The sequence below is a fragment of the Prorops nasuta genome, unplaced genomic scaffold, assembly GCF_024137725.1.
Source record: "Prorops nasuta isolate Cenicafe-Biocafe unplaced genomic scaffold, Cenicafe_Pnas_1.2 PNAS00021, whole genome shotgun sequence".
Taxonomy (NCBI): Eukaryota; Metazoa; Arthropoda; class Insecta; order Hymenoptera; family Bethylidae; genus Prorops; species Prorops nasuta.
Genome location: NW_027116818.1, coordinates 905,862 through 921,931, shown reverse-complemented (window position 1 = coordinate 921,931; position 16,070 = coordinate 905,862). Strand labels below are relative to the sequence as shown.

The window sequence follows — 16,070 nt, the reverse complement described above, 5'->3', positions numbered from 1 at the left end:
TTACATTGCACACAAAATTGCCTTTACTAAGAATAATATTAGCTAAGTCATTTCGCCCCTCCCTTAATTAAAACAATATTACTTTAAAGAAACATTAACAACAGACGTTTTTAAATATTTGTCACGGTAATTAAAAAATTTAATTTCTAAATAAAAAGTTGTCAGAATCTTCACTGCACTCTATTTATAAATTTCCATCTGTTATAAATGTGTTCAATAAAGACTTATTGAAAAACGAGTATTGCAAAAAGATTCTTTATAAGTGCAGAGAAGTGGGAGTAGGATTATGATAATTGTTTCTCTAGATCCTTTCTTATCCACCAGCATTTCTAGACGCCTAGCATCGTTTCTGGAGGAACTCTTGCGACTATTATTCCAGTTGAATGCAAATCCGATACAAACTGCGGTGTTCTTACCACCCTCGTATCTCCTTAAACCCATCCCCCAGCTCTTTCGAGTACTCGGAGAGCAAAGTGAGTAAGTAGCTCGTCGTCTAGATTTCCTTCGAGATAGGAATCGAGATCGAGATTTCGTAAGAGAAATTGCTCGGCGAGTCCAAGCAAATATTATTATAGACATTGCAGCAGTTTCCTTTGAAGGTACACAATAGAAATAAAATCAATGGTACCTTTAAACCTTCAACTCCTACCAGGTAAACCTCTCTATTCCATTTATTTTTATTTTATTCTGTAAAAATAAGGAACTAAAAATATTTTTAATCGACTAAAACAAGTGAATAAAATATTTATAATCCATCAAAGTAATGAAATGAGAGTTGGTCAAATGAATATATAGTTCATCGTGCCCAAATTCTTGAAAGAAATAATAAAAAAATCTTTCAATTACTTCGTCCTTTTTCATAAAGCTAACGATTATCACTTTTAATACCGGATAAAAGCATTCAGCGAGCATCATCCCTGCGTAAAAAGCTTTCTTTCATAATCCCCAGAAATCTCCTTTCACGCACATACATACAGAAAACCTTTTTGCCCCGAAAATCGACCAATTATAAAACTATGCTTGTTTTTATTAAGCGTATAATTTTAAAGAGAACACAGGAACCAATTAAATAGAAAAATCCTATAATGTTTGCAATATAGTTACGCTTCCCATGGAAAAAAAAAAACATTAACTAATTTAGCAAGAGTCAAGGTCGATCCAATGATGTTTAAACCAAAGCTTGCGGCGAGAGAAGCACGGGGTATACAGCGGTATTTTCAGTGAGATTACGTTTGCGCATGGTCGGAAAGCTAATGGGAGATTATGCGAGGCAGTTTGGTTAATGGAAAGCGCCCTTCGTACCGCGCACTATATACGATTACGGCTTAATGTCCTCGGATAACCGACGAATATATCAAAGCACGAGCCCTCTGCAACGTGCTGGCCGATCAGCCTCCCTCATTAAAAATAAGTCACGATGCCGACACGCTGCCACCCCATTCAGTTTCGCTATCGAGGACCCAGCGAGAACCACAAGCAAATATTTTTACCCGATAATGGATATTCAATCCCACGCCTCGAATTCTCATCAATGTTTTCCACCCCCTCAAAATAACTACCACTTATTTTACTTGAATCGCAGTAGATGGACCTATGAAAAAATTCTGATTGAATATTAATTAAAATTGAAGCAATAATGCAACACAAAAATAAAGATTTTATAAAATAATTAGAAAGGTTTAGAAATAATAATAATATTTTTACAGAAAAATTTGTGTGGAATTATTTTTTGGATATTGATCCATCAGCATGAGAGGGGTGTATTTAGCTAGGGGTAGATAGAGAGGAACAGCGAGTGGTTCTTTATATCCGTGCCACTTTGCATGGCTATGCAACGTTTCGATATGGTTGAGGCAGCAAGGCGAACGAAAAGCTTCGAGAAGGAAGGAAGCTGATGGAAGCTGGTCCATTTTCAAGTGAATGGTAAACAGGAGAAAGGACGAGGATAGGTTGGAATCCTCGTGATGCATCCTGCTGAAATGCGTTGGAGCGCGCGACTGGCACAATCGATATCACACACTCACCCTTGGTTTCCTGGTGTGGCCTTGGACCATGGCGAATCATCTCCCCACTCCCCACCCTTGGGGATTCCACGCTTCTCTAGCACGTTTCGTTTCTGACCCTGCATTTCTATCTCGCGCACACACACACACACATGCACGCTCTTTGCCACCCTCGCTTTCTCCATCTTTCACCCTCAACCACCCCCTTCAAACATCCCCCACATACACACAAGCATAGACTATATTCAAACGTGGAGATACCTCTCCTGTCTCCTATACTTGTTACTGAGTTCAGCTCCTACTAACTACCCTCTTTCTCTAAATGCGAGGGGTGTAAAATCACCCTCCTAATCCTCTAGCCTCGAAACAAACTCGCTTTTTTCGATCATCTCGATCTGCAGCCTCCGGTTCCATTCAATTCGACGCACCGAATTTTATAACTTTATTTTGTACAGATATAAAGTTATTTATTTTTTTTTTTTTTTATCACAATAATACTCAATTCGAAGATAAAATTCTACAGCTTCAAAAACGAATCTCTATACATTCCAAAAAAATGAGGATAAAATTCTAAAGGTAGTGTAGACAATCATAATTAAACCTTTTTATTATTTTAGAATTTTTTGTAGGGATTATGGATGAAATTTATAAACGTAGTTTTTAATTCTGTGTTAAGCCAGTCTAGCAAAGGGTTTCTGAAATATTTGTACAGGGCTTGGAGAGAAATTGGGTTTGAAAATTTCATGTAATCAGTATTCGGTGTATTGGAGAGACATTACTACGTCCAAGTTTCATGTACGTACACACATATATACATCTATAGTAGAGGAGAGGCTCCTTTGGAGCCCAAGAGTCTCCTTCCTCGTGAATACTGTATTTCTAGGGTCAGTGTACAGAGGTATAGGTATACATATACGTATACACGCTCTATTTATCCTCTTTTCTATGCGTAAAGGGGTGCAAAATATCCATACACCTGACACTGCCTTGACTGCCCGACTGGCTAAACTAATACGTGCTAAACTCGGAAAGACACCCCCTCCTCCCCCCTCATCTTCCTGTTTTCACGACGAAGAATAAATAAACTTCACGCGCGTCTTCTTAGTGCAATAAACTTGATCCTAATTTAAACTCGTGAGTTTTATCGCGATAATACGATAGACTTACGTAACAGCCCGCTCGTAACAGTGAAAATAGCCACTAAGGTTATAAGTAAAAGCAATTTCACAGCCACGAATTGAAATACTTGATATGAAAGTATAATTGTTTAATTGCGGTTTTGATAAATTATTTTTTATTTCCTTTTCAATAGTTTATTTTCAAAAGTCAAAATTTAACTTTAAAACTTTAAGGCTTTCACTGTACCATTAATAACACGATTACTCTGAGAAATAGTCACAATAGAAACTGTACGTTGAGAGAGGGGCATTCGTTTTAAATTTACCCCTCGCGACAAATTGCAGTTCCTCGTTATTTGGGCTGGCGTCACATCACTGTAACAGCTGCAAATTTAACGAAAGGAGATGCTTTACTCTTCACTGCAAAACTTCTTCACCATGACTCTCTGTCATCCCCATTCTCCTTCGACGTGCAAAAGTGCACACTTTGCGTTAAAAGCTCACTCGTTTCTAAATTTCTGTCAATTAAAACTGAATCTACGCGACCAATTGTCTTTACAATAGTACATGGTATCTCTTATTTTAAGTATACGTATAACTTTAACGATTTATGCTAATGTAAGTCAGTCGTTATAAACTAAATTCTAAAAAAAAAAAATTTCTTCAAATAAAAATACTCGAATAGGGTACAGTAAAAAGGGGGAATTTTTAAGAGTGTTTTTCATACGAATATTTGAATATAAAAAGAAAAGAAGCGAAAGGATGAACACACACAAGTATATATAAACCTTGAATAAGTCTGTAGGCTGTAAAATACTGGTGTTTCAGTTTGCATGAATTGTTCTTCGTAAGGAAGACGAATTCCCTTTCTTAATAAAAGAAGAAGACAAAGAAAAAGAGGATTTTCAGTGGCATTCATGTATGCCTGATGCATAAAGGCATTGCACACAGCCGTACACAAAGATTGCACCAGAAGGACGTGCACTATCGATGCAACCTGGTGCAGCCAAATAGACGACGACACGCGATTGGACCATGAATCCACCACAATGCATAATGCCACAGTACAACCTATATACAGCAAGGATCAAGAATGCTCTCAGGAAGATTATGCAAAACTACGGAGAACGAGTAGAATGTCGAATGGAAAAGAAAAAAGAATAAAAGTGGCTAATGGCAGGAAGTTGGAAGGTTGAACGAGCTGAAAAAACAAAAATTAATTATTAAATAATATTTTTATCTTAAAAGGAGATCGTTTTTTTTTTACAGGATAGCGCATAAGGTGAGAAAGAATAATTTTATGAATAAAAATCTTTATTAAAAATAATGAGGAAGGTTGAGTTAGTAAACGAGTGGTACTAATTGCACAGAGGTTTTTAAGGGGATACATATATACATAGGTTGACGTTGTTAAATACAGTCAAAAACAAAGAAAGTGGCATACAGTGTGTAAGTAAATGTAACATTCGAGACAACGGTTTAGTTTGAAAGGGTTTAGCGGGACTGTAAATTCTCGTGAGCGTGTGTTCGATGGAGGTGGCAAAATGGAGGATAATTAACGACCAAAGGGAAAGTGAGATACTGTAGATCAAGCCAGTTTTGTTCCGAGGAACCGAGTTTTCTCGCAGGCTGTATACTCAGTCTAGTCTGTGCGCCCCGCCCTGACCCTATATGTCTCTGTTGCAGAGTTCAAGGAGACTCCAGAATTTAATTACGACCCTCCGAGCTACTGTAAAAACAAACTATGAACGGAACAAATGGATCGTCAAATTTCAATTTTACACGAATTTTAAACGATAGTTGGAGGATCGTTATAATAAAAATGGAAATGTCTATTGTTTTTGCAGCAAAAAAATGATAATTCGCAATATTGCATAAATATTTATCAACTGAATTTAATTGACTAGAAAACACTATTTATCAAGCATAATTTAATTGTTCTTGCGTCTATTATTCAGGTCATTGCTTAGAATTATAATTAAGAATCCCATTGCTGCCTACAAAATTTATTCTAATAACGCGATTGGCAAGTCGCGATGTTTGAGATATTGTGTCAGTTTATAATAGTGTTTAATGCGATTATAATAGCTAATTGTTTATTACTTTGTGCAAAATAATTTTAATTAGCTTGTAATTTGTTAAATAACTGAGGGTAAGTGTTTTAAAAAATTATAAAAGAAAGATCAATTTATTGTTAACTTTTATTATTTATATTAATTATTGATATAATTATTATATCAATTGATCTCTTAATTGATTATCGATAGCTAAACGTTTTCGATATAATATTATAATGTTCAATAATAGAACAGAGCTCTTGTGAAATTTTGAATTTCGCGCTACACCGCTGATAGTTTTGCGCGAAAATCGACAGATGGCCATTGAAGCGCACATTTCTCGATAGCGAATTATATTCTGTAAAAGTACTAAAGCGAGGCGATGGCATGGAGAACTCGTGCCTTAAACTAATGAGTAAGGAAAATATAGAGCTTTGGTAACGCTTAGCTATGCTAACGAATTAAGCGACCATATTTTTGAAGAGGCAAAGGTCGTCCCGAGGCCGAGCGAACTACTTTTTCGCTTGGCCAGGTGAAGCGATCTACCTCACATCCGTATCAATAGTTAAGTCATCGAAAGTAGAAATTGTATGATAAGAAATTACTTGATAATAAAATTTTAAATAAACTTTTTTCATTAATTTTACCAAATTTTGTTCGTAACAATTACAGTGAATAATTTCAGTACTTAAAGAGTATTAAAAATCATGAAAAGTGACGTTTTCATCTTAGAACAAGATGAGATATGTATTGAAATCCTTGAAGCAACATAATGACTCATGACGACGTCTAGAATAGTCAAAGTAAGCTATTTTCCAGGCACACACACACACGCAACGAGGATATCAAAAACAAATATCACCTCAGAGACCATCAATCATGATGTACCATTTTTTCTCTCGTTCATTTGCATCCAGTCAAAGGACGTTACAACGGCAAGGATAAGTCGCTATGAAGTTTAATGATTGGAGATAAAGCAGAGGCATATAAATTCACGATTTCCCTGCGGAAGCATGTGGAGGAATAGTTTATTTTTAATGCAACTTGAGGAGACTTTATTATCGGCGTGGCCAATGCAGATCGACGCTTGCAGATGACACGGTTCGCTCGGCCATTCCAACGATTTATGAAGGCCTTATCTCGCTAGGTTCACATCTGGCACGATCGATAATAAATTTCACTCTAGCGATCTTCATCTTTTCTCCTTACCCTAGCCTTGCCTTTACAGCAGGGTGCTAAACTACCAAATGTTATCACTGCGACAGTCTATACGGGCTTGGCACATCATCTCCGCAGTGATTCGCCATCATCCCCGAAATTCCAAAACGTCTTATCAATAACCCAAGGTCTCGCAAAATGCACCATCTAAACCGATAACGAGCTCATGGTCCAGCAACTCCCTTACTATCCTCTAACTTTCAACACTGAAACTATTTAGTCTCGATTAGGACTAATTCAATGACTTCCAAAATTTCCACGAAACACGTTTACACGTCCGGTTGATTTTCCTCGAGTAAACTTATTATCATAATTATATATCAAAACAAAAAATTATCAATATGAATTTGCCGAATATTCTGCTTTACAAACTCTATTATTAAGTCACGGCAAACACAAAAGTTCGTAGAATATTAACTGGATATACAATGTTCTGTAAATATTCTCTTATTATTCTATGAACTATTGTGTTAGGATAATACAAAACTATGTATCAAAAGCTGAAGAGAGAAAGCAAATTGCGTGTGTTTGGTGTCTTTTTGGAATGCACTTGACCAATCAGTGTTCACCAATGTATTCGACAGGTCATTCTTTCACACAACAACAGGAATGACTTTTCCCCCACAGTAAGCTTAATTGCTGTGTCTCGTGAACGAACCCTAACACTTATCGACACGCAATTTTTTACGCAATGCTTCTACACTCTAATTGACTGAAATTCCACGAGCAGCTATTTGCAAAGATCGATACTCTCAGCACGCTTCGGATTAACGAGCAATTTTTCCAAACTAATCAACTAAAAGTTTCTATTCAATCGCAATAATTCTCTCGGCCCTAGCACGATCGATTTCCCACCAACACTGCGACTATGTCATCCACCCACGCAAATTTGCTCTATTTGTAAGGAAGATTCGTCCTGGAATTCTATACAAGTAGTGGTGAATTGGTTAGGACGAATATTAATGTGACTTGTGATATAATTTTTCATTGAATCGTTTCCGGTAACGAGGACTAGCAGTGACACAAAGATTAGGTGAAAATGGGTAATGTAGTTTTTTAATAAAGGGGAGAGGGGGGTAGAGTGAAAGCTTTAATACTGTGGATTTGGAATATTGCTGTGTTGCAAAAGACTGCGTCGTCCGTTGCCAATTTCCTTGTATCCTTGAGAAAACGACTCTATCATTTATTTTTCACTGTCAATGTCTTCAACCCTGGCTGGTTTCGTGCACCATGTACATTTACATGGTCCTCTAATTACACTTTATTCAGGACCTTGAAATACTTTTACAGCTATATTCTCTTTTGTAGACTTTTACTCGCCCAAATATTCACATCTAAACTATGTATTAGAAAATTCAAACTCACAAAATCTCCTCTCCATTTCTCATATATTTCACGTTTATTTTCAATCCTTTTAATTTCAATATTTCTGTGTCTTAAAATCCACCAAATTTTTATTTTTAATTCTAAAATTAATTTTTTTTTTTTCAAGTTAATTAAATTATTTATTGTACTAAGTTTTGAAAAGATTAAGCTTTTATTTCTAAGGATTTAATTCTGGAAGAGCTTGAATATATTTACAAGGATTCTTTAGAAAAAAGTGAGAGTGCAGGAGGAAGTCCAACTTGGAGGAAATTGCACGGATATTGCACGACCATGCGAGAACATCTTTATGCTACTCTCATATTTCTTTTATGGTACAATAGAAATTTAATTACTTTGTTAATTTATATACGAAGCTTGCTTGCACGATTAAAACTCAACAATTAACCACACGAAACAGTTGTACGAAAAATTACTAGAGCTATTCACAGCAATTTCAGAGAGAAGGTAAAATTGATGCTAAAATTTAACGAGATTCTCAATTTATCTTTATTGGATTTTATCCTATTTATGCAAAGTTTACGAAAATTTCAAATGCAATCCGTTGCCATTGGTAGTTTCGATGCAACCACTGATAATTTACCATTACGCGTATCACGAAGCATAATTAATTTGTATAAAACAGGCAGTTTGCATTCCACTGAAATTTTGCTGTGGCATTCACTTTCTATCACGATGCATCAATTACTGGCTGACCATATAGCTGTTACCTCGTGCGTCCCTGTCGAATATACATTGATATTAAGCATGATATTTAGTAGATATATAGTTTAGGGTGGTTTCGAGTAGCCCTTTAAAGCTGAATATTTTTTTCTCGCCCTCCATGCCGAGTGGCTGCCAAAGTGCACACTCGTCCTTTCACGTTAGTCTCATGCACAGCTAATGAAGTAACACGAGCCTCAAAAAAGAAAATTATTCCCCTAAAAGTGAAATAATTTTTACTTTACTTCCGCTGCTCGAAGCTCTGCAATTAATCATCATTTTAATTTTCATTTATTAAAATAGATGACTAATTTGGTTCTATGTGTATACAGCTGTAATATTTCAAAATTGAAAATAGATTTTAATAAAATCCAAGAAAAATCAAATAATAGTTTAATAAAGTGGAGTAGTTCAGCCTGTAAATTAATGACTAATAATCATTTTAAATTACGGTCTTAGCAACTGGTACGTTTGTCAAATGAATATTGGCCTTTATAATTGGAGTAACAGCTTGTGCATTTCACAATGCAAAAGTCTGCATTCTTAATAGTTGGCTTGCATCAATCTCTTCCACACGTGGACAACCTGTTACTTAAAGGAAGAATTGAATTTTTATGGATGAACTTTATGTGTATTTAAAATCAATTTTATTTAAACAATTTTAATATTAAAAATGTATTAGAAACATATTTGTAATAAGAGTATTACAAATGTTTATTTGTTTGTTACCAGAGAAATTACAAGGGGTGATTCAGGAAATTTTGTGGTTCACGAAAAGTGGTATTTTCGAAGAGGTCATAGTGTGTACTATATATGCGTGATTCCACACAGATCACACGCACTAACGCATGTCCAGTGCCCTGATAACTACGTTCCCCATAGAATTCCTGTCTAAAGGGAGGTGGCATATTCCAAGCGCGACAATAAAATACTCAACCAAAGCCCTAAGTGAGCCCCGATTCTAACCTAATCGATATTGACATTTTATGAAAATTGCCTCGTGCTTGATCAATTGGTTTTTTCGTCCCACCACAAAATAATTATAAACTTCATTAGTTATATATATATATATATACATAAAGAAAGAAGGTTATTTGATTCAATTAAATTTTACATTAAAAATATTCGCGAATAAATAATTAAGTAAAATATTTATTAATGAATAAAATCAAAGCAAGATTTATTAAAATTAAATAATTTTTTCCATGTGTATGTATGCCTAATAAAATATAAGTTTGTTGGAAAGGAAATGGAACTATCGATTATTTTTTAAATAATATAGAAGAACTAATATGTGCATAACCAATCAGTAAACGTTTAAAACGAGGCAATTAAACATAGCTATTTTATACCTCGATAACGCCAACGATCTTATATATAGTATAAAACTTATGCGACAAGTGTTTTACACTTTACAATAATCCCACCACAAATGGTGTGTCAATATTTCATGTCAAAATCTATCCTGTATACGATTTGCTTCGTGCTTATGGAACATTCGAATTTTCTGACAGATGGAAACTACCAGCCAGAAATGTTGAAACTACAATAGAAGTAAAATTTCACAGGCAAATATTTAAGTATAATATCAAACTTATAGTAAATTATTCAGACCAGTCTGATTACTTATTTAATTTTTACTATTTGTTTCTCTTATTCATAAATGGAAATTTTGTTAAAAATCTTAATTCAACTGTAGAATGTTAACTAATAATTAATGTTACAATAAAACTATAAAAAAATTAATTGTTGTTATAAAAAAAGTTGAACTTTTTCTCTCAACCTAAAATAATCCATTTGAATACGACATTGTCAAGTTTGTCTTTGGTATTTCTCAGTACAATTACAATTAGTCATTAGACGATAATGTAGTGGAAATTTCGATCAATTCACAATTACAATGTACGATTTCGTAATTCCGTGCTCCCTACAGTAGTAATTCGACGGAGCGTAACACAAATGGAATCTCGTAATAAACTATGACCTTTAATAATGCTGGAGGTCGTCAATAGGGGCAGATCCGGACTGTGGATAGCAATGGCGATCTTTCATTATAGTCCAAAGGATCAAACGAAATATGAAATATCTGTCTGTACTAATTCCTTCAATCTTTCGTCCAGTCCTTTAATCTTTTTTCTTGTACAACTTGGATATCCATGTCATTCCCTCGTTTCATTCCTCTTTACAAATCGTCTATAAATCTTCACAAAAGAAATAGTACACGTAACCCTCCCCCCCCCCCCCCCTCCTTATTTATCTAAAATTAGACGATTCCTGTCATTTTTATACTCTTTTTCAACCTTTTAATTATTAAAAAAAATTTGCATATTGCAAAAAATGAATTTATAAGTTACAAGGAGAATCAGTTTGGCTTTTCTCTCCCCTTCTTTTCTCCTTTCTCGTGTACACTGTAATCTTTTCACATCTCTCTTATTTCTTTTGGTAAATCAGCTTGCTTTTCACAGAGTGAAGCAACACAAAGCCAGTCTCGTGGTTTGTCTACAATTACGATGCTGAAAATACACTCCGCCACTGCGACGAAATACGAGTGTATGTATATTGTTCCTTTTACAAACTTTTGAAATCCTACTTGCCGACAATTTGCAGGAAACTATTGTCGTTATCACTTATTAACACCATTAGCGTTTATTTTAAACTACTGCTAAATTGTTACAAATTTTCATTAGCAGAAAGTGCATTGTATATCATGGAAAAACACGATTTTCATACCTCTTATATACATAAATATTTATATTTATAGAGAGAAATACGATGTATCTTAGAAATTATATTATTAATGTTAATAATAGTTAACAGTAATTAATTTATTTCTATAGATAATTGTTTTCTTGTGCTGGCAATGATTGCATTAATTTTTGATAATGAAAATTGGTGCAAATCTTTGTATCTTGATAAGTATAAGTGATGCTCATGGATTGGATTGGCTCGAAATAGCGTTGAAAAGTAAGCAGACTGGATGGCAGGTAAACTGTAAGGTTTCGGCTACGTGTAATACCGGAAACGTGTTCGTGGTGCGTGACAAGAATCCTGCGTTTGCCTGGACCCGTTGTAAACCGTTAAAAGCCACAAAGCGTCGCTTCAAATTCGTGAATAAACTTTAATAATGGAACAAAAAATCAAGCTTATATATTCACGAGAGCAACATAGTATATTTCATCGTACAATTATTAAATATTACAATATATACTATTGTAATAGGAAAATAATTATGATTCGACGAAAACGAAGAAAATTTGAGCAGAAAATAGAAAATAGTATAATATCGGTATCCAATACACACAATCAATGCAATATTGTATTTGCATTTGGGTGCCTAGAAACGTCACGGTCGAGAAAACAAATGATTCGGTGCAGAGCGTGAACCGGAAGTAAATACAAAAACCTGGGAAACGATATTGTTGAGCAGCCGTCGAGTCGACGAGTCGAGCAGGGGACGGACGCAGGACTCACACGAGAGGCCATACTGGTGTCCAATGGCTCTCTTTGTGTGCGTACGTCCACTTATGCAGGCTCGCTCGCACGCACCCATTGAAATTACACCGCGAGCGCACGAAAAATCCTATTTTTTCTCTTTCCTTTTATTTTCAAAACCACGCGCAACCGGCTGATCCGAAAATCCGCACGCAAACCCAATAAATGTTCAATTTGACCCCTCGTAAAAACCATATGTATATATATATATGACTTTTTATCATTTCTAGTGTAACAATCGAGTCCACGTAACGTTTTATAATTTTATCGTTCGTCCGTCGAATTTTGCACTCGAAAAAAATTCTTTTGATTCTGGGTGGAAATTAGTGGGACCACGCGTGCATGTGCTAATTATCGTGATATTGTTTTCAACTGGGCGCATAGCAAAGGGTCAGGGGAAGGGACCGCGTTTTCTGCACCAGGTATTTTCTGGATGAAACAACGATGGTATCTCTTTGACGTAGCCACCTCTCGGGCTATTCCATTTTAAGTTCGCGAGGGTCCTTCACGATGAAATTCCATTCCGGCAAGCATTCGCGACTGCCAACTGCCAGATACATATTTTTGTGAAGGGATGAGAAGATTTTACTGGTCCTACAAAATACCACTAAACTTTTCCTTCAAACTGTCTTTTTTTTATTTTTATCTCTTAAACTAGAATTGTTGTCAATTTTAATTAATATCGACAATGTGTGCTATGACAAGTTTATAAGAGGTCAGTTTAATCTTCATAATTCGCTTTGTAAAATTATTTCATGGAATAAAATAATTTAGACATTTTTATACAAAATTTTGGTAATCTTATTGGCGATTTTATTGAATTTTCGGATTTCGTGGGAGATTCTTGCAATAAAAATAAATTATACACAACCAAACAATAAAGTATATTAATTGCAGCAATGTACTACATTATATATAGAAAGAAACGGATTATTTCGCAAGGTCAAACAATACCACCTGCCGAGCGTGAGATGCAATTCTTCACAAGTGCATTGAATAATGAGTGACAAATTGCTACTTACAATGCTAGTAGCTAATTAAAGCTGACTCGTAGACATAATTTTATCGTAAAAACAAATCGTTTCCTTCTGTTTTATTGTTTCCTAATTAAATGCCATGCAAAAACGTTATCTATGAGTAAACTATAAAGCCACTCTTGTAATATATACATAATAAAACATAAATCATAAAAAATAATTATAAATTCGTAAAAAATGTTCTTCTCGCGTGAAAAATTTAGTAGTGAATATATGATGGCGTGTACAGTACAGTCACCTGAGGAGAATATTTTCCTCGATGCAGCTGAGTACAAACCAGACTTTAATAAGCGACTATACACCCACGACATAACCGTCAACGTTAGATGAGGAATGCAAGGAGAGAAGAGATTGCTTTATCAGCGCGGTATAATTATGCCGTAACTCCGAAGCAGAAACAGCAGCGAGAGGAATTGAACAGAGTTGCTAAGATACTGCAAAGTTTCATTGGGCCCTATACACTATACCTATTTCGCGTCTTTGCAATCTACTACGAATTTCCTCGGAATCTACGCAAGACCCTCGTGAAATTCGAATTTTAACGATGGTGCTTCAGACCTGTGTATAGTTTCTTGCAAAACTTATATATTTGCAATAATTAAATTTTTTGACTGTTAAATTCAGCATTTCTATAGTACAGAGTTGAACAATACTCGAAGCAGATCGAACTTTATAAAAAATAATTAATAAATTTCTAATATTTGTATTCTCTCTGAATTTTACGTGAATTTTTAGCATATCAGAGCAAATTAATTATTATAAATAATATAACATTGCATTAGTCTCTTGCGTGCAACGAAGATAAATTCGATTTCATGTTACTATTAGGAATCAATAATTGCTGTTGGGGGATTAAAGGTAAGTTTTTCTTCCTTTTCGTTTTCTTCTTAATCCAACTTGCGAAATCAGGATTCGGTGGAGGAAGACGATAAGGAAAGGAGTTTTCCTGCTTTATCGCCCGAAGTCAGCTCTCCAAGTTGCTTGCCTCTCGCCTCAGGTCGTCCAATTTCAATTTGGAGCCCTCGTAGGATGAAACGTTGTAAAATGGATAAAGAAGCCAGATTGGTGCGTAGCTATAAGGGATTAAAAGTCGGAACTAGCAAAAGATAACAATTCTTACTGCATCTTTTATCCCTCTCTAATATGAAAAAAAATTATTTCACTCAAATAGGCACTCCTCATCATTTTACTCCAGATCTTCAACTATTTTACTACTCCATTTTCATAACTCGAATTTCTGAGGTGGAATATTTTTATAGTTTGCAAATTTCAATCAAACTATTGAAATATTTTGGCCTTGTCATTACAGTGTAGCGTCGAAAACATTTCTAGTACGAGTTAGAGATATCTTTTAACCACTTTGTAACATTTTAGCAACGTTTTTGACACATTCTTTGTACTATTTGGAATTATAAATCGTTTTTTTATCACAGCTAACATAGATTCGGGACGATACGAGAGAAACATTGTTTCGGCAAACGTCTCACGGAAATGAGGCGGAAAATGTATGCCAGGGACCTAATTCCATACGTAATCCATAAACATGTATGTATCACGTAACGTTGGCACGCAAAGGAAAACACAAGAGTGAACTAAAATAGAGAAACGAGATAAAACTTAGGGGGGAGGGGGTGTTGACTATTTTCTGGATGGAGGAATATGTGAGGCAAGTATATATACATATATATATAGTTGTCTGCAATGTTCCTCATATTTATGAAACCACTTGCACTGTGACGAATACTCGGACACACCCATGAGCTAACAATACGTGACAAAAGCTGTTTAAACTTTTCACAGTCTTTCACATTAAGAGAAATGAAATTAGTATGCACGTCAACTGATATAAGAACCCATGACGTAATCATCCTCCATTCGGAATAAAAGATTCATTGATATTTTTTCAAATACACAAAGTACTCGCCTCAGATACAAATAGAATTTTTCTAAATAAAATATATAATAAAATGAAAAAATTATTTGTTGTTTTCGTCGCATCAAAAGGGCCCAATATCTGTAGCCTTATTTCATTTGATCTATTTTCCTGTATTTGCAAAGGGGCCATATAGATATTTATTATGATTTGAAATATTAGCTCGCAAGAGTAAAAGAAAATCTTGTGGTTCTTATTTGAAGAATAAGTGGTGGAGCTTATATAGTATCCAAAAATAAAACGGGGACCGTTTGTGAAGGAAGTGCGTGAAAGAGGAGATGTGTGCGTCAGCTCTTCTGGTGCGACGAATTTATTCTCGTCCTCCCTCGAAGGCTCATCACCAATGAAGATACTCCCTCGAACCTCCGACTTGCTACAAGATTCTCATTCATTTGCAAATCAGCCCCGTTAAGACGAGCGGGAGATTCGAGATTATAGCGAACGAATTACTCATTGAAATATCCCCGTAATGCTCCAACCTGATTCAAACAATTTCGAATGCTTGAACAAAAGTCATTCTCGAGTGTGAACGAATAACAAAAAATTATATTAGTTGGAAATAAAATTCTATAAATACAAAGCCAAAGTGTTCTAATCAATTAAACTCTAGAGTGATATTTAAATCTTATAATATATTTAATAAAAATCTACAAATAATTAAAATTTATTTAATAAGTAAGATCATGATAAATAAAGCCGAACAAAAGGTAAAATAAATGGCAATTAAGAAAGAAAAGATACCGTTATGCTGTAAAAACTGCAATCATTTTTAATCCACGCTCGCATCGTGCATTAAGATTAAACGATAAAGATTAATAAACGCGGAAATATCTAGCATTACGATTTTTCTTACGAAATCTTCAGTTTTTTGCATTTATTCATACAAACTATTTCATCATCGAGCATTGTACTTTCTAGTGTATAAAACATCTGTCGAGCATTAATAAAGCTTTAGGAGTCATTACCAAAGACTGGCATTTCAATGGCAGATAATTAACAGTCTTCGTGAGTGATTCGTTGTCTCAATTAAGATAACAGCTCGTTAGCACTAGATAAAGAGCCTATATCCATGCATCTTAACTTCGATCATCGATTATTTCAACACAATACACCCTATACTATATATA

General features: G+C 35.0%; 1 protein-coding gene and 1 non-coding gene across 3 annotated transcripts in view; one reads left to right on the top strand and one right to left on the bottom strand.

The window, feature by feature from the left end:
- raskol (Ras GTPase-activating protein raskol) overlaps positions 1-16,070 on the bottom strand; it is a 182,040-nt gene that overhangs the window by 154,454 nt on the left and 11,516 nt on the right. The window lies entirely within an intron of this gene.
- Positions 5,577-5,727, top strand: LOC136781165 (U12 minor spliceosomal RNA). The gene has a single exon (XR_010823875.1). It is a non-coding gene; the product is annotated as a U12 minor spliceosomal RNA (small nuclear RNA).